Source organism: Phyllobates terribilis, unplaced genomic scaffold (genome assembly GCF_046119375.1).
Source record: "Phyllobates terribilis strain yellow unplaced genomic scaffold, ASM4611937v1 Scaffold_34__1_contigs__length_13252353, whole genome shotgun sequence".
NCBI lineage: Eukaryota > Metazoa > Chordata > Amphibia > Anura > Dendrobatidae > Phyllobates > Phyllobates terribilis.
Window position 1 is genome coordinate 3,604,056 of NW_027362794.1, and position 18,088 is coordinate 3,622,143.

The 18,088-nt window shown below is 45.5% G+C and overlaps 13 non-coding genes and 1 pseudogene across 13 annotated transcripts; all 14 read left to right on the top strand.

Moving 5' to 3' along the window:
* Positions 1–282: 282 nt before the first annotated feature.
* Positions 283–472, top strand: LOC141182022 (U2 spliceosomal RNA). Its single transcript, XR_012257518.1, has one exon. It is a non-coding gene; the product is annotated as a U2 spliceosomal RNA (small nuclear RNA).
* Positions 473–1,590: 1,118 nt separating this feature from the next.
* LOC141181496 (U2 spliceosomal RNA) lies at positions 1,591–1,781 on the top strand. The gene has a single exon (XR_012257067.1). It is a non-coding gene; the product is annotated as a U2 spliceosomal RNA (small nuclear RNA).
* Positions 1,782–2,901: 1,120 nt separating this feature from the next.
* On the top strand, positions 2,902–3,092 carry LOC141181440 (U2 spliceosomal RNA). Its single transcript, XR_012257017.1, has one exon. It is a non-coding gene; the product is annotated as a U2 spliceosomal RNA (small nuclear RNA).
* A 1,118-nt stretch (positions 3,093–4,210) lies between these two features.
* On the top strand, positions 4,211–4,401 carry LOC141180674 (U2 spliceosomal RNA). Its single transcript, XR_012256321.1, has one exon. It is a non-coding gene; the product is annotated as a U2 spliceosomal RNA (small nuclear RNA).
* Positions 4,402–5,522: 1,121 nt separating this feature from the next.
* Positions 5,523–5,713, top strand: LOC141180675 (U2 spliceosomal RNA). The gene has a single exon (XR_012256322.1). It is a non-coding gene; the product is annotated as a U2 spliceosomal RNA (small nuclear RNA).
* Positions 5,714–6,831: 1,118 nt separating this feature from the next.
* LOC141180677 (U2 spliceosomal RNA) lies at positions 6,832–7,022 on the top strand. Its single transcript, XR_012256324.1, has one exon. It is a non-coding gene; the product is annotated as a U2 spliceosomal RNA (small nuclear RNA).
* Positions 7,023–8,142: 1,120 nt separating this feature from the next.
* Positions 8,143–8,333, top strand: LOC141180678 (U2 spliceosomal RNA). The gene has a single exon (XR_012256325.1). It is a non-coding gene; the product is annotated as a U2 spliceosomal RNA (small nuclear RNA).
* A 1,113-nt stretch (positions 8,334–9,446) lies between these two features.
* On the top strand, positions 9,447–9,637 carry LOC141180679 (U2 spliceosomal RNA). The gene has a single exon (XR_012256326.1). It is a non-coding gene; the product is annotated as a U2 spliceosomal RNA (small nuclear RNA).
* Positions 9,638–10,761: 1,124 nt separating this feature from the next.
* On the top strand, positions 10,762–10,853 carry LOC141182136 (U2 spliceosomal RNA; annotated as a pseudogene).
* A 789-nt stretch (positions 10,854–11,642) lies between these two features.
* Positions 11,643–11,825, top strand: LOC141181930 (U2 spliceosomal RNA). Its single transcript, XR_012257457.1, has one exon. It is a non-coding gene; the product is annotated as a U2 spliceosomal RNA (small nuclear RNA).
* Positions 11,826–12,942: 1,117 nt separating this feature from the next.
* Positions 12,943–13,133, top strand: LOC141180680 (U2 spliceosomal RNA). Its single transcript, XR_012256327.1, has one exon. It is a non-coding gene; the product is annotated as a U2 spliceosomal RNA (small nuclear RNA).
* A 1,124-nt stretch (positions 13,134–14,257) lies between these two features.
* Positions 14,258–14,448, top strand: LOC141181581 (U2 spliceosomal RNA). The gene has a single exon (XR_012257144.1). It is a non-coding gene; the product is annotated as a U2 spliceosomal RNA (small nuclear RNA).
* Positions 14,449–15,568: 1,120 nt separating this feature from the next.
* LOC141180682 (U2 spliceosomal RNA) lies at positions 15,569–15,759 on the top strand. Its single transcript, XR_012256328.1, has one exon. It is a non-coding gene; the product is annotated as a U2 spliceosomal RNA (small nuclear RNA).
* A 1,120-nt stretch (positions 15,760–16,879) lies between these two features.
* On the top strand, positions 16,880–17,070 carry LOC141180683 (U2 spliceosomal RNA). The gene has a single exon (XR_012256329.1). It is a non-coding gene; the product is annotated as a U2 spliceosomal RNA (small nuclear RNA).
* Positions 17,071–18,088: the final 1,018 nt, after the last annotated feature.

Here is an 18,088-nt window from a genome sequence, read left to right on the forward strand (position 1 = left end):
CTTTTTAAATGTCCGACCCCTCAACAGTATTGTATATGTTGGTGTATGATTAACTGTTTTAAAGACGCCCTTTGGAAGGCACGCAATATTTTATTTTTTAAACGTGACGCTATTTCTGTGAAGGATTGTCTTAAAATTGCTTTTAGCCAGATGTATATTTATTACTTGAGTGATGTCAAATGTATTGGGAGAAGGGATGCCAATCGTATATGGGGTTTTTATGGGTGGAATTCTGTGTTTTAATAATGTACTGTTTGTGTTGTTGTTTTTTGATTGTAAACCATCTTTTACGCACTTAATAAAATATGTTGAAACCTGATCTGTTCTTATCAGTTTAATATCTGATACGTCCCCTATCTGGGGACCATATATTAAATGGATTTTTAGAACAGGGAGATGGAAAAAGAGCTTGCTCTGTCCATTCCACGCATTGACCTGGTATTGCAGTATCTCCAGGACCGGTGCACCCCTTCTTTAATGCAGTTTCTAAAATCAGAAAGAATTGAATTCAATGCTTTTTGTTCATTTGGCTTGTTTGTCGGATTTTGGGATGGACTCTTTGGCTTTGCTTTTCTTCTCCTCATTGGATTTTTCATGTTAAAAGTTGCAGAAGCCAGATGACAAGCTCATTTTGGTTCAACTTCAGCAACTGTGCATTGCATTGCCATGTAATGTAATGCAATGCTATCTATCTAGCTCTCCCTCTATACTTCCTTTTGGATAAACAGACATATTAGGCAAGCATTTTGGAGCTTTCACCTAAATAACTACAGGTGGTGAGATAAGCTGCACAATATAATTGACCTTTCAGTATATTGTTGCACACACACCATCTATTTAGCAAATGCCCTTGTTATCAACAGCAGCCTTTTAAACTCACCTGAGCTAACAGGTATGTGAGCTGGTTACTCTGCTGCGCTTAAAATTTCTTTTTTGGTTTGCTACAATGCCTTTTCTGAAACGTTGTCTCCCTCTGCTGGAACACTGACTTTTTTCATTTAATGCCTGCAGACTATAAAAGAGAAACCAACCCAAAAAGTTTGGTTGATTAGTCTGTGGCATTCTTTTAAACTGTTGCTTATGGCGGTCTCTGTGAGCTTCTCAGTGACATTCAGCCATCCAGGTATCCCGCCTGCAGTAGACGGAATGTGGCAATGGAACGCTGGCTGCGCGTGTCATAATAGGCTCTGAGCCTTTATATACCTGCGCACAGCAGCAGCCACCTTCAGTCTGCTGCTGGACAGCCAGCAGCAGCAGCAGCAGCAGGAGAGGTAATTAATCAGCAACCCTCCTGCTAAGGGTAGACAGCTGCTCGTTCCACCCCCCCCCCGCCTTAATTGGTTCTCCTCCCTTCCAACGGTGTTGAGGCGGGTGGGAACAGCCGGGGGTTGAGGGTACTGTGCTAAAAGAGGTGGAGTTATGCAGATCTAAAACGCGTGGATTGCAGCAGCAGCAAGCCGAAAAGTGCAGGCATGTGAGGGATCTAGAGGTTGACAGCATGTCTTCTTAACGGGAGTCCAGGTGGCCATCTCCACAAATGGACTTTTCAGAATCCTTGGGTGGCACCGTAGTCGGAAACCAATTCTGGATATCGCTTCTAGGCCTTTTGGCTAAGATCAAGTGTAGTATCTGTTCTTATCAGTTTAATATCTGATACGTCCCCTATCTGGGGACCATATATTAAATGGATTTTTAGAACAGGGAGATGGAAAAAGAGCTTGCTCTGTCCACTCCACGCATTGACCTGGTATTGCAGTATCTCCAGGACCGGTGCACCCCTTCTTTAATGCAGTTTCTAAAATCAGAAAGAATTGAATTCAATGCTTTTTGTTCATTTGGCTTGTTTGTCGGATTTTGGGATGGACTCTTTGGCTTTGCTTTTCTTCTCCTCATTGGATTTTTCATGTTAAAAGTTGCAGAAGCCAGATGACAAGCTCATTTTGGTTCAACTTCAGCAACTGTGCATTGCATTGCCATGTAATGTAATGCAATGCTATCTATCTAGCTCTCCCTCTATACTTCCTTTTGGATAAACAGACATATTAGGCAAGCATTTTGGAGCTTTCACCTAAATAACTACAGGTGGTGAGATAAGCTGCACAATATAATTGACCTTTCAGTATATTGTTGCACACACACCATCTATTTAGCAAATGCCCTTGTTATCAACAGCAGCCTTTTAAACTCACCTGAGCTAACAGGTATGTGAGCTGGTTACTCTGCTGCGCTTAAAATTTCTTTTTTGGTTTGCTACAATGCCTTTTCTGAAACGTTGTCTCCCTCTGCTGGAACACTGACTTCTTTCATTTAATGCCTGCAGACTATAAAAGAGAAACCAACCCAAAAAGTTTGGTTGATTAGTCTGTGGCATTCTTTTAAACTGTTGCTTATGGCGGTCTCTGTGAGCTTCTCAGTGACATTCAGCCATCCAGGTATCCCGCCTGCAGTAGACGGAATGTGGCAATGGAACGCTGGCTGCGCGTGTCATAATAGGCTCTGAGCCTTTATATACCTGCGCACAGCAGCAGCCACCTTCAGTCTGCTACTGGACAGCCAGCAGCAGCAGCAGCAGCAGGAGAGGTAATTAATCAGCAACCCTCCTGCTAAGGGTAGACAGCTGCTCGTTCCACCCCCCCCCCCCGCCTTAATTGGTTCTCCTCCCTTCCAACGGTGTTGAGGCGGGTGGGAACAGCCGGGGGTTGAGGGTACTGTGCTAAAAGAGGTGGAGTTATGCAGATCTAAAACGCGTGGATTGCAGCAGCAGCAAGCCGAAAAGTGCAGGCATGTGAGGGATCTAGAGGTTGACAGCATGTCTTCTTAACGGGAGTCCAGGTGGCCATCTCCACAAATGGACTTTTCAGAATCCTTGGGTGGCACCGTAGTCGGAAACCAATTCTGGTTATCGCTTCTCGGCCTTTTGGCTAAGATCAAGTGTAGTATCTGTTCTTATCAGTTTAATATCTGATACGTCCCCGATCTGGGGACCATATATTAAATGGATTTTTAGAACAGGGAGATGGAAAAAGAGCTTGCTCTGTCCACTCCACGCATTGACCTGGTATTGCAGTATCTCCAGGACCGGTGCACCCCTTCTTTAATGCAGTTTCTAAAATCAGAAAGAATTGAATTCAATGCTTTTTGTTCATTTGGCTTGTTTGTCGGATTTTGGGATGGACTCTTTGGCTTTGCTTTTCTTCTCCTCATTGGATTTTTCATGTTAAAAGTTGCAGAAGCCAGATGACAAGCTCATTTTGGTTCAACTTCAGCAACTGTGCATTGCATTGCCATGTAATGTAATGCAATGCTATCTATCTAGCTCTCCCTCTATACTTCCTTTTGGATAAACAGACATATTAGGCAAGCATTTTGGAGCTTTCACCTAAATAACTACAGGTGGTGAGATAAGCTGCACAATATAATTGACCTTTCAGTATATTGTTGCACACACACCATCTATTTAGCAAATGCCCTTGTTATCAACAGCAGCCTTTTAAACTCACCTGAGCTAACAGGTATGTGAGCTGGTTACTCTGCTGCGCTTAAAATTTCTTTTTTGGTTTGCTACAATGCCTTTTCTGAAACGTTGTCTCCCTCTGCTGGAACACTGACTTCTTTCATTTAATGCCTGCAGACTATAAAAGAGGAACCAACCCAAAAAGTTTGGTTGATTAGTCTGTGGCATTCTTTTAAACTGTTGCTTATGGCGGTCTCTGTGAGCTTCTCAGTGACATTCAGCCATCCAGGTATCCCGCCTGCAGTAGACGGAATGTGGCAATGGAACGCTGGCTGCGCGTGTCATAATAGGCTCTGAGCCTTTATATACCTGCGCACAGCAGCAGCCACCTTCAGTCTGCTGCTGGACAGCCAGCAGCAGCAGCAGCAGGAGAGGTAATTAATCAGCAACCCTCCTGCTAAGGGTAGACAGCTGCTCGTTCAACCCCCCCCCCCCCGCCTTAATTGGTTCTCCTCCCTTCCAACGGTGTTGAGGCGGGTGGGAACAGCCAGGGGTTGAGGGTACTGTGCTAAAAGAGGTGGAGTTATGCAGATCTAAAACGCGTGGATTGCAGCAGCAGCAAGCCGAAAAGTGCAGGCATGTGAGGGATCTAGAGGTTGACAGCATGTCTTCTTAACGGGAGTCCAGGTGGCCATCTCCACAAATGGACTTTTCAGAATCCTTGGGTGGCACCGTAGTCGGAAACCAATTCTGGTTATCGCTTCTCGGCCTTTTGGCTAAGATCAAGTGTAGTATCTGTTCTTATCAGTTTAATATCTGATACGTCCCCTATCTGGGGACCATATATTAAATGGATTTTTAGAACAGGGAGATGGAAAAAGAGCTTGCTCTGTCCACTCCACGCATTGACCTGGTATTGCAGTATCTCCAGGACCGGTGCACCCCTTCTTTAATACAGTTTCTAAAATCAGAAAGAATTGAATTCAATGCTTTTTGTTCATTTGGCTTGTTTGTCGGATTTTGGGATGGACTCTTTGGCTTTGCTTTTCTTCTCCTCATTGGATTTTTCATGTTAAAAGTTGCAGAAGCCAGATGACAAGCTCATTTTGGTTCAACTTCAGCAACTGTGCATTGCATTGCCATGTAATGTAATGCAATGCTATCTATCTAGCTCTCCCTCTATACTTCCTTTTGGATAAACAGACATATTAGGCAAGCATTTTGGAGCTTTCACCTAAATAACTACAGGTGGTGAGATAAGCTGCACAATATAATTGACCTTTCAGTATATTGTTGCACACACACCATCTATTTAGCAAATGCCCTTGTTATCAACAGCAGCCTTTTAAACTCACCTGAGCTAACAGGTATGTGAGCTGGTTACTCTGCTGCGCTTAAAATTTCTTTTTTGGTTTGCTACAATGCCTTTTCTGAAACGTTGTCTCCCTCTGCTGGAACACTGACTTCTTTCATTTAATGCCTGCAGACTATAAAAGAGAAACCAACCCAAAAAGTTTGGTTGATTAGTCTGTGGCATTCTTTTAAACTGTTGCTTATGGCGGTCTCTGTGAGCTTCTCAGTGACATTCAGCCATCCAGGTATCCCGCCTGCAGTAGACGGAATGTGGAAATGGAACGCTGGCTGCGCGTGTCATAATAGGCTCTGAGCCTTTATATACCTGCGCACAGCAGCAGCCACCTTCAGTCTGCTGCTGGACAGCCAGCAGCAGCAGCAGCAGCAGGAGAGGTAATTAATCAGCAACCCTCCTGCTAAGGGTAGACAGCTGCTCGTTCCACCCCCCCCCCCCCGCCTTAATTGGTTCTCCTCCCTTCCAACGGTGTTGAGGCGGGTGGGAACAGCCGGGGGTTGAGGGTACTGTGCTAAAAGAGGTGGAGTTATGCAGATCTAAAACGCGTGGATTGCAGCAGCAGCAAGCCGAAAAGTGCAGGCATGTGAGGGATCTAGAGGTTGACAGCATGTCTTCTTAACGGGAGTCCAGGTGGCCATCTCCACAAATGGACTTTTCAGAATCCTTGGGTGGCACCGTAGTCGGAAACCAATTCTGGTTATCGCTTCTCGGCCTTTTGGCTAAGATCAAGTGTAGTATCTGTTCTTATCAGTTTAATATCTGATACGTCCCCTATCTGGGGACCATATATTAAATGGATTTTTAGAACAGGGAGATGGAAAAAGAGCTTGCTCTGTCCACTCCACGCATTGACCTGGTATTGCAGTATCTCCAGGACCGGTGCACCCCTTCTTTAATGCAGTTTCTAAAATCAGAAAGAATTGAATTCAATGCTTTTTGTTCATTTGGCTTGTTTGTCGGATTTTGGGATGGACTCTTTGGCTTTGCTTTTCTTCTCCTCATTGGATTTTTCATGTTAAAAGTTGCAGAAGCCAGATGACAAGCTCATTTTGGTTCAAGTTCAGCAACTGTGCATTGCATTGCCATGTAATGTAATGCAATGCTATCTATCTAGCTCTCCCTCTATACTTCCTTTTGGATAAACAGACATATTAGGCAAGCATTTTGGAGCTTTCACCTAAATAACTACAGGTGGTGAGATAAGCTGCACAATATAATTGACCTTTCAGTATATTGTTGCACACACACCATCTATTTAGCAAATGCCCTTGTTATCAACAGCAGCCTTTTAAACTCACCTGAGCTAACAGGTATGTGAGCTGGTTACTCTGCTGCGCTTAAAATTTCTTTTTTGGTTTGCTACAATGCCTTTTCTGAAACGTTGTCTCCCTCTGCTGGAACACTGACTTCTTTCATTTAATGCCTGCAGACTATAAAAGAGAAACCAACCCAAAAAGTTTGGTTGATTAGTCTGTGGCATTCTTTTAAACTGTTGCTTATGGAGGTCTCTGTGAGCTTCTCAGTGACATTCAGCCATCCAGGTATCCCGCCTGCAGTAGACGGAATGTGGCAATGGAACGCTGGCTGCGCGTGTCATAATAGGCTCTGAGCCTTTATATACCTGCGCACAGCAGCAGCCACCTTCAGTCTGCTGCTGGACAGCCAGCAGCAGCAGCAGCAGGAGAGGTAATTAATCAGCAACCCTCCTGCTAAGGGTAGACAGCTGCTCGTTCCACCCCCCCCCCCCCGCCTTAATTGGTTCTCCTCCCTTCCAACGGTGTTGAGGCGGGTGGGAACAGCCGGGGGTTGAGGGTACTGTGCTAAAAGAGGTGGAGTTATGCAGATCTAAAACGCGTGGATTGCAGCAGCAGCAAGCCGAAAAGTGCAGGCATGTGAGGGATCTAGAGGTTGACAGCATGTCTTCTTAACGGGAGTCCAGGTGGCCATCTCCACAAATGGACTTTTCAGAATCCTTGGGTGGCACCGTAGTCGGAAACCAATTCTGGTTATCGCTTCTCGGCCTTTTGGCTAAGATCAAGTGTAGTATCTGTTCTTATCAGTTTAATATCTGATACGTCCCCTATCTGGGGACCATATATTAAATGGATTTTTAGAACAGGGAGATGGAAAAAGAGCTTGCTCTGTCCACTCCACGCATTGACCTGGTATTGCAGTATCTCCAGGACCGGTGCACCCCTTCTTTAATGCAGTTTCTAAAATCAGAAAGAATTGAATTCAATGCTTTTTGTTCATTTGGCTTGTTTGTCGGATTTTGGGATGGACTCTTTGGCTTTGCTTTTCTTCTCCTCATTGGATTTTTCATGTTAAAAGTTGCAGAAGCCAGATGACAAGCTTATTTTGGTTCAACTTCAGCAACTGTGCATTGCATTGCCATGTAATGTAATGCAATGCTATCTATCTACCTCTCCCTCTATACTTCCTTTTGGATAAACAGACATATTAGGCAAGCATTTTGGAGCTTTCACCTAAATAACTACAGGTGGTGAGATAAGCTGCACAATATAATTGACCTTTCAGTATATTGTTGCACACACACCATCTATTTAGCAAATGCCCTTGTTATCAACAGCAGCCTTTTAAACTCACCTGAGCTAACAGGTATGTGAGCTGGTTACTCTGCTGCGCTTAAAATTTCTTTTTTGGTTTGCTACAATGCCTTTTCTGAAACGTTGTCTCCCTCTGCTGGAACACTGACTTCTTTCATTTAATGCCTGCAGACTATAAAAGAGAAACCAACCCAAAAAGTTTGGTTGATTAGTCTGTGGCATTCTTTTAAACTGTTGCTTATGGCGGTCTCTGTGAGCTTCTCAGTGACATTCAGCCATCCAGGTATCCCGCCTGCAGTAGACGGAATGTGGCAATGGAACGCTGGCTGCGCGTGTCATAATAGGCTCTGAGCCTTTATATACCTGCGCACAGCAGCAGCCACCTTCAGTCTGCTGCTGGACAGCCAGCAGCAGCAGCAGCAGCAGGAGAGGTAATTAATCAGCAACCCTCCTGCTAAGGGTAGACAGCTGCTCGTTCCACCCCCCCCCCCCGCCTTAATTGGTTCTCCTCCCTTCCAACGGTGTTGAGGCGGGTGGGAACAGCCAGGGGTTGAGGGTACTGTGCTAAAAGAGGTGGAGTTATGCAGATCTAAAACGCGTGGATTGCAGCAGCAGCAAGCCGAAAAGTGCAGGCATGTGAGGGATCTAGAGGTTGACAGCATGTCTTCTTAACGGGAGTCCAGGTGGCCATCTCCACAAATGGACTTTTCAGAATCCTTGGGTGGCACCGTAGTCGGAAACCAATTCTGGTTATCGCTTCTCGGCCTTTTGGCTAAGATCAAGTGTAGTATCTGTTCTTATCAGTTTAATATCTGATACGTCCCCTATCTGGGGACCATATATTAAATGGATTTTTAGAACAGGGAGATGGAAAAAGAGCTTGCTCTGTCCACTCCACGCATTGACCTGGTATTGCAGTATCTCCAGGACCGGTGCACCCCTTCTTTAATGCAGTTTCTAAAATCAGAAAGAATTGAATTCAATGCTTTTTGTTCATTTGGCTTGTTTGTCGGATTTTGGGATGGACTCTTTGGCTTTGCTTTTCTTCTCCTCATTGGATTTTTCATGTTAAAAGTTGCAGAAGCCAGATGACAAGCTCATTTTGGTTCAACTTCAGCAACTGTGCATTGCATTGCCATGTAATGTAATGCAATGCTATCTATCTAGCTCTCCCTCTATACTTCCTTTTGGATAAACAGACATATTAGGCAAGCATTTTGGAGCTTTCACCTAAATAACTACAGGTGGTGAGATAAGCTGCACAATATAATTGACCTTTCAGTATATTGTTGCACACACACCATCTATTTAGCAAATGCCCTTGTTATCAACAGCAGCCTTTTAAACTCACCTGAGCTAACAGGTATGTGAGCTGGTTACTCTGCTGCGCTTAAAATTTCTTTTTTGGTTTGCTACAATGCCTTTTCTGAAACGTTGTCTCCCTCTGCTGGAACACTGACTTCTTTCATTTAATGCCTGCAGACTATAAAAGAGAAACCAACCCAAAAAGTTTGGTTGATTAGTCTGTGGCATTCTTTTAAACTGTTGCTTATGGCGGTCTCTGTGAGCTTCTCAGTGACATTCAGCCATCCAGGTATCCCGCCTGCAGTAGACGGAATGTGGCAATGGAACGCTGGCTGCGCGTGTCATAATAGGCTCTGAGCCTTTATATACCTGCGCACAGCAGCAGCCACCTTCAGTCTGCTGCTGGACAGCCAGCAGCAGCAGCAGCAGCAGGAGAGGTAATTAATCAGCAACCCTCCTGCTAAGGGTAGACAGCTGCTCGTTCCACCCCCGCCTTAATTGGTTCTCCTCCCTTCCAACGGTGTTGAGGCGGGTGGGAACAGCCGGGGGTTGAGGGTACTGTGCTAAAAGAGGTGGAGTTATGCAGATCTAAAACGCGTGGATTGCAGCAGCAGCAAGCCGAAAAGTGCAGGCATGTGAGGGATCTAGAGGTTGACAGCATGTCTTCTTAACGGGAGTCCAGGTGGCCATCTCCACAAATGGACTTTTCAGAATCCTTGGGTGGCACCGTAGTCGGAAACCAATTCTGGTTATCGCTTCTCGGCCTTTTGGCTAAGATCAAGTGTAGTATCTGTTCTTATCAGTTTAATATCTGATACGTCCCCTATCTGGGGACCATATATTAAATGGATTTTTAGAACAGGGAGATGGAAAAAGAGCTTGCTCTGTCCACTCCACGCATTGACCTGGTATTGCAGTATCTCCAGGACCGGTGCACCCCTTCTTTAATGCAGTTTCTAAAATCAGAAAGAATTGAATTCAATGCTTTTTGTTCATTTGGCTTGTTTGTCGGATTTTGGGATGGACTCTTTGGCTTTGCTTTTCTTCTCCTCATTGGATTTTTCATGTTAAAAGTTGCAGAAGCCAGATGACAAGCTCATTTTGGTTCAAGTTCAGCAACTGTGCATTGCATTGCCATGTAATGTAATGCAATGCTATCTATCTAGCTCTCCCTCTATACTTCCTTTTGGATAAACAGACATATTAGGCAAGCATTTTGGAGCTTTCACCTAAATAACTACAGGTGGTGAGATAAGCTGCACAATATAATTGACCTTTCAGTATATTGTTGCACACACACCATCTATTTAGCAAATGCCCTTGTTATCAACAGCAGCCTTTTAAACTCACCTGAGCTAACAGGTATGTGAGCTGGTTACTCTGCTGCGCTTAAAATTTCTTTTTTGGTTTGCTACAATGCCTTTTCTGAAACGTTGTCTCCCTCTGCTGGAACACTGACTTCTTTCATTTAATGCCTGCAGACTATAAAAGAGAAACCAACCCAAAAAGTTTGGTTGATTAGTCTGTGGCATTCTTTTAAACTGTTGCTTATGGCGGTCTCTGTGAGCTTCTCAGTGACATTCAGCCATCCAGGTATCCCGCCTGCAGTAGACGGAATGTGGCAATGGAACGCTGGCTGCGCGTGTCATAATAGGCTCTGAGCCTTTATATACCTGCGCACAGCAGCAGCCACCTTCAGTCTGCTGCTGGACAGCCAGCAGCAGCAGCAGCAGCAGCAGGAGAGGTAATTAATCAGCAACCCTCCTGCTAAGGGTAGACAGCTGCTCGTTCCACCCCCCCCCCCCCGCCTTAATTGGTTCTCCTCCCTTCCAACGGTGTTGAGGCGGGTGGGAACAGCCGGGGGTTGAGGGTACTGTGCTAAAAGAGGTGGAGTTATGCAGATCTAAAACGCGTGGATTGCAGCAGCAGCAAGCCGAAAAGTGCAGGCATGTGAGGGATCTAGAGGTTGACAGCATGTCTTCTTAACGGGAGTCCAGGTGGCCATCTCCACAAATGGACTTTTCAGAATCCTTGGGTGGCACCGTAGTCGGAAACCAATTCTGGTTATCGCTTCTCGGCCTTTTGGCTAAGATCAAGTGTAGTATCTTTCGAAAAGGCGGTTTTGGATGTTGGCCGCCCTAGTAGATTGATACATTATGCACACTGGGGTTTAGGCGCTTGTTAGTACGCCAGGTGGCTAATATAGTCATCTGGTGGAAAGCATGGCCCCCCAGGATCGACGCCATTGGGCCGGGGAAGATCGAAAGCCCGAAGTGTGAAGTGCCCCAGGAGTGGTGACCCTGGGGTGCCTTAACTCACTGGGATTGGGAACCCCACTTGAGTTTATGGCACATTTGCACAAGCACTTCAAATTTTCTTTCTTCACACACACCCTTATTCCGGGCCTTCTGGCCTTAGGATGGGGAATTTTTCAATTCCCGGTCGAAGGTCCGGGCAGTATTATACTGTGAAACCTTCACTATTTATTTAATTTCTTTGTCACTGTGTGTCCACTTATTCACGTGTGTCACGTCCTACTAGGATTTTGTCGGGATGCGGTTCCCTTACGGGTTCCTCTCTTGGCAGGTCTAGGGGGGGAGTGTGTGGCCATCAGGTTCCGCTCCCCCCTGAACCCCCCTGGCTCTCCTCTTTCGGGAGGAGAGCGTTGTTGGCTCCCCTCTTCCGGGAGGGGAGCACAGTCTTTGGCTCCCAGTGCCTTGCTCGGGTGAGAACTCGGGCAGGTGCTGGGGGTAAGATTGGGTCGCCTCTGGCTTCGGCTGGAGGTGGCTTTTTGTCCCTGTTCCTCGCTGTGGCCTTTTGGCTCGGAGGGACGGGGAATGGTTTGGGGGACCCTTCTCCTTTTGGAGAGGGTTTCAAGAAGACCAGCATCCTAGTGCACTTTTTTTGTGGCACTTGTCACTTTTTTAAGCGCACTCGGGTTTTGTACACGAATTCGGGCTTTCGATAAAAAAAAAAATCTGTTCTTATCAGTTTAATATCTGATACGTCCCCTATCTGGGGACCATATATTAAATGGATTTTTAGAACAGGGAGATGGAAAAAGAGCTTGCTCTGTCCACTCCACGCATTGACCTGGTATTGCAGTATCTCCAGGACCGGTGCACCCCTTCTTTAATGCAGTTTCTAAAATCAGAAAGAATTGAATTCAATGCTTTTTGTTCATTTGGCTTGTTTGTCGGATTTTGGGATGGACTCTTTGGCTTTGCTTTTCTTCTCCTCATTGGATTTTTCATGTTAAAAGTTGCAGAAGCCAGATGACAAGCTCATTTTGGTTCAACTTCAGCAACTGTGCATTGCATTGCCATGTAATGTAATGCAATGCTATCTATCTAGCTCTCCCTCTATACTTCCTTTTGGATAAACAGACATATTAGGCAAGCATTTTGGAGCTTTCACCTAAATAACTACAGGTGGTGAGATAAGCTGCACAATATAATTGACCTTTCAGTATATTGTTGCACACACACCATCTATTTAGCAAATGCCCTTGTTATCAACAGCAGCCTTTTAAACTCACCTGAGCTAACAGGTATGTGAGCTGGTTACTCTGCTGCGCTTAAAATTTCTTTTTTGGTTTGCTACAATGCCTTTTCTGAAACGTTGTCTCCCTCTGCTGGAACACTGACTTCTTTCATTTAATGCCTGCAGACTATAAAAGAGAAACCAACCCAAAAAGTTTGGTTGATTAGTCTGTGGCATTCTTTTAAACTGTTGCTTATGGCGGTCTCTGTGAGCTTCTCAGTGACATTCAGCCATCCAGGTATCCCGCCTGCAGTAGACGGAATGTGGCAATGGAACGCTGGCTGCGCGTGTCATAATAGGCTCTGAGCCTTTATATACCTGCGCACAGCAGCAGCCACCTTCAGTCTGCTACTGGACAGCCAGCAGCAGCAGCAGCAGGAGAGGTAATTAATCAGCAACCCTCCTGCTAAGGGTAGACAGCTGCTCGTTCCACCCCCCCCCCCCGCCTTAATTGGTTCTCCTCCCTTCCAACGGTGTTGAGGCGGGTGGGAACAGCCGGGGGTTGAGGGTACTGTGCTAAAAGAGGTGGAGTTATGCAGATCTAAAACGCGTGGATTGCAGCAGCAGCAAGCCGAAAAGTGCAGGCATGTGAGGGATCTAGAGGTTGACAGCATGTCTTCTTAACGGGAGTCCAGGTGGCCATCTCCACAAATGGACTTTTCAGAATCCTTGGGTGGCACCGTAGTCGGAAACCAATTCTGGTTATCGCTTCTCGGCCTTTTGGCTAAGATCAAGTGTAGTATCTGTTCTTATCAGTTTAATATCTGATACGTCCCCTATCTGGGGACCATATATTAAATGGATTTTTAGAACAGGGAGATGGAAAAAGAGCTTGCTCTGTCCACTCCACGCATTGACCTGGTATTGCAGTATCTCCAGGACCGGTGCACCCCTTCTTTAATGCAGTTTCTAAAATCAGAAAGAATTGAATTCAATGCTTTTTGTTCATTTGGCTTGTTTGTCGGATTTTGGGATGGACTCTTTGGCTTTGCTTTTCTTCTCCTCATTGGATTTTTCATGTTAAAAGTTGCAGAAGCCAGATGACAAGCTCATTTTGGTTCAACTTCAGCAACTGTGCATTGCATTGCCATGTAATGTAATGCAATGCTATCTATCTAGCTCTCCCTCTATACTTCCTTTTGGATAAACAGACATATTAGGCAAGCATTTTGGAGCTTTCACCTAAATAACTACAGGTGGTGAGATAAGCTGCACAATATAATTGACCTTTCAGTATATTGTTGCACACACACCATCTATTTAGCAAATGCCCTTGTTATCAACAGCAGCCTTTTAAACTCACCTGAGCTAACAGGTATGTGAGCTGGTTACTCTGCTGCGCTTAAAATTTCTTTTTTGGTTTGCTACAATGCCTTTTCTGAAACGTTGTCTCCCTCTGCTGGAACACTGACTTCTTTCATTTAATGCCTGCAGACTATAAAAGAGGAACCAACCCAAAAAGTTTGGTTGATTAGTCTGTGGCATTCTTTTAAACTGTTGCTTATGGCGGTCTCTGTGAGCTTCTCAGTGACATTCAGCCATCCAGGTATCCCGCCTGCAGTAGACGGAATGTGGCAATGGAACGCTGGCTGCGCGTGTCATAATAGGCTCTGAGCCTTTATATACCTGCGCACAGCAGCAGCCACCTTCAGTCTGCTGCTGGACAGCCAGCAGCAGCAGCAGCAGCAGGAGAGGTAATTAATCAGCAACCCTCCTGCTAAGGGTAGACAGCTGCTCGTTCCACCCCCCCCCACCCCCTGCCTTAATTGGTTCTCCTCCCTTCCAACGGTGTTGAGGCGGGTGGGAACAGCCGGGGGTTGAGGGTACTGTGCTAAAAGAGGTGGAGTTATGCAGATCTAAAACGCGTGGATTGCAGCAGCAGCAAGCCGAAAAGTGCAGGCATGTGAGGGATCTAGAGGTTGACAGCATGTCTTCTTAACGGGAGTCCAGGTGGCCATCTCCACAAATGGACTTTTCAGAATCCTTGGGTGGCACCGTAGTCGGAAACCAATTCTGGTTATCGCTTCTCGGCCTTTTGGCTAAGATCAAGTGTAGTATCTGTTCTTATCAGTTTAATATCTGATACGTCCCTTATCTGGGGACCATATATTAAATGGATTTTTAGAACAGGGAGATGGAAAAAGAGCTTGCTCTGTCCACTCCACGCATTGACCTGGTATTGCAGTATCTCCAGGACCGGTGCACCCCTTCTTTAATGCAGTTTCTAAAATCAGAAAGAATTGAATTCAATGCTTTTTGTTCATTTGGCTTGTTTGTCGGATTTTGGGATGGACTCTTTGGCTTTGCTTTTCTTCTCCTCATTGGATTTTTCATGTTAAAAGTTGCAGAAGCCAGATGACAAGCTCATTTTGGTTCAACTTCAGCAACTGTGCATTGCATTGCCATGTAATGTAATGCAATGCTATCTATCTAGCTCTCCCTCTATACTTCCTTTTGGATAAACAGACATATTAGGCAAGCATTTTGGAGCTTTCACCTAAATAACTACAGGTGGTGAGATAAGCTGCACAATATAATTGACCTTTCAGTATATTGTTGCACACACACCATCTATTTAGCAAATGCCCTTGTTATCAACAGCAGCCTTTTAAACTCACCTGAGCTAACAGGTATGTGAGCTGGTTACTCTGCTGCGCTTAAAATTTCTTTTTTGGTTTGCTACAATGCCTTTTCTGAAACGTTGTCTCCCTCTGCTGGAACACTGACTTCTTTCATTTAATGCCTGCAGACTATAAAAGAGGAACCAACCCAAAAAGTTTGGTTGATTAGTCTGTGGCATTCTTTTAAACTGTTGCTTATGGCGGTCTCTGTGAGCTTCTCAGTGACATTCAGCCATCCAGGTATCCCGCCTGCAGTAGACGGAATGTGGCAATGGAACGCTGGCTGCGCGTGTCATAATAGGCTCTGAGCCTTTATATACCTGCGCACAGCAGCAGCCACCTTCAGTCTGCTGCTGGACAGCCAGCAGCAGCAGCAGCAGGAGAGGTAATTAATCAGCAACCCTCCTGCTAAGGGTAGACAGCTGCTCGTTCCACCCCCCCCACCCCCCTCCTTAATTGGTTCTCCTCCCTTCCAACGGTGTTGAGGCGGGTGGGAACAGCCGGGGGTTGAGGGTACTGTGCTAAAAGAGGTGGAGTTATGCAGATCTAAAACGCGTGGATTGCAGCAGCAGCAAGCCGAAAAGTGCAGGCATGTGAGGGATCTAGAGGTTGACAGCATGTCTTCTTAACGGGAGTCCAGGTGGCCATCTCCACAAATGGACTTTTCAGAATCCTTGGGTGGCACCGTAGTCGGAAACCAATTCTGGTTATCGCTTCTCGGCCTTTTGGCTAAGATCAAGTGTAGTATCTGTTCTTATCAGTTTAATATCTGATACGTCCCCTATCTGGGGACCATATATTAAATGGATTTTTAGAACAGGGAGATGGAAAAAGAGCTTGCTCTGTCCACTCCACGCATTGACCTGGTATTGCAGTATCTCCAGGACCGGTGCACCCCTTCTTTAATGCAGTTTCTAAAATCAGAAAGAATTGAATTCAATGCTTTTTGTTCATTTGGCTTGTTTGTCGGATTTTGGGATGGACTCTTTGGCTTTGCTTTTCTTCTCCTCATTGGATTTTTCATGTTAAAAGTTGCAGAAGCCAGATGACAAGCTCATTTTGGTTCAACTTCAGCAACTGTGCATTGCATTGCCATGTAATGTAATGCAATGCTATCTATCTAGCTCTCCCTCTATACTTCCTTTTGGATAAACAGACATATTAGGCAAGCATTTTGGAGCTTTCACCTAAATAACTACAGGTGGTGAGATAAGCTGCACAATATAATTGACCTTTCAGTATATTGTTGCACACACACCATCTATTTAGCAAATGCCCTTGTTATCAACAGCAGCCTTTTAAACTCACCTGAGCTAACAGGTATGTGAGCTGGTTACTCTGCTGCGCTTAAAATTTCTTTTTTGGTTTGCTACAATGCCTTTTCTGAAACGTTGTCTCCCTCTGCTGGAACACTGACTTCTTTCATTTAATGCCTGCAGACTATAAAAGAGGAACCAACCCAAAAAGTTTGGTTGATTAGTCTGTGGCATTCTTTTAAACTGTTGCTTATGGCGGTCTCTGTGAGCTTCTCAGTGACATTCAGCCATCCAGGTATCCCGCCTGCAGTAGACGGAATGTGGCAATGGAACGCTGGCTGCGCGTGTCATAATAGGCTCTGAGCCTTTATATACCTGCGCACAGCAGCAGCCACCTTCAGTCTGCTGCTGGACAGCCAGCAGCAGCAGCAGCAGGAGAGGTAATTAATCAGCAACCCTCCTGCTAAGGGTAGACAGCTGCTCGTTCCACCCCCCCCACCCCCCGCCTTAATTGGTTCTCCTCCCTTCCAACGGTGTTGAGGCGGGTGGGAACAGCCGGGGGTTGAGGGTACTGTGCTAAAAGAGGTGGAGTTATGCAGATCTAAAACGCGTGGATTGCAGCAGCAGCAAGCCGAAAAGTGCAGGCATGTGAGGGATCTAGAGGTTGACAGCATGTCTTCTTAACGGGAGTCCAGGTGGCCATCTCCACAAATGGACTTTTCAGAATCCTTGGGTGGCACCGTAGTCGGAAACCAATTCTGGTTATCGCTTCTCGGCCTTTTGGCTAAGATCAAGTGTAGTATCTGTTCTTATCAGTTTAATATCTGATACGTCCCCTATCTGGGGACCATATATTAAATGGATTTTTAGAACAGGGAGATGGAAAAAGAGCTTGCTCTGTCCACTCCACGCATTGACCTGGTATTGCAGTATCTCCAGGACCGGTGCACCCCTTCTTTAATGCAGTTTCTAAAATCAGAAAGAATTGAATTCAATGCTTTTTGTTCATTTGGCTTGTTTGTCGGATTTTGGGATGGACTCTTTGGCTTTGCTTTTCTTCTCCTCATTGGATTTTTCATGTTAAAAGTTGCAGAAGCCAGATGACAAGCTTATTTTGGTTCAACTTCAGCAACTGTGCATTGCATTGCCATGTAATGTAATGCAATGCTATCTATCTACCTCTCCCTCTATACTTCCTTTTGGATAAACAGACATATTAGGCAAGCATTTTGGAGCTTTCACCTAAATAACTACAGGTGGTGAGATAAGCTGCACAATATAATTGACCTTTCAGTATATTGTTGCACACACACCATCTATTTAGCAAATGCCCTTGTTATCAACAGCAGCCTTTTAAACTCACCTGAGCTAACAGGTATGTGAGCTGGTTACTCTGCTGCGCTTAAAATTTCTTTTTTGGTTTGCTACAATGCCTTTTCTGAAACGTTGTCTCCCTCTGCTGGAACACTGACTTCTTTCATTTAATGCCTGCAGACTATAAAAGAGAAACCAACCCAAAAAGTTTGGTTGATTAGTCTGTGGCATTCTTTTAAACTGTTGCTTATGGCGGTCTCTGTGAGCTTCTCAGTGACATTCAGCCATCCAGGTATCCCGCCTGCAGTAGACGGAATGTGGCAATGGAACGCTGGCTGCGCGTGTCATAATAGGCTCTGAGCCTTTATATACCTGCGCACAGCAGCAGCCACCTTCAGTCTGCTGCTGGACAGCCAGCAGCAGCAGCAGCAGCAGGAGAGGTAATTAATCAGCAACCCTCCTGCTAAGGGTAGACAGCTGCTCGTTCCACCCCCCCCCCCCGCCTTAATTGGTTCTCCTCCCTTCCAACGGTGTTGAGGCGGGTGGGAACAGCCAGGGGTTGAGGGTACTGTGCTAAAAGAGGTGGAGTTATGCAGATCTAAAACGCGTGGATTGCAGCAGCAGCAAGCCGAAAAGTGCAGGCATGTGAGGGATCTAGA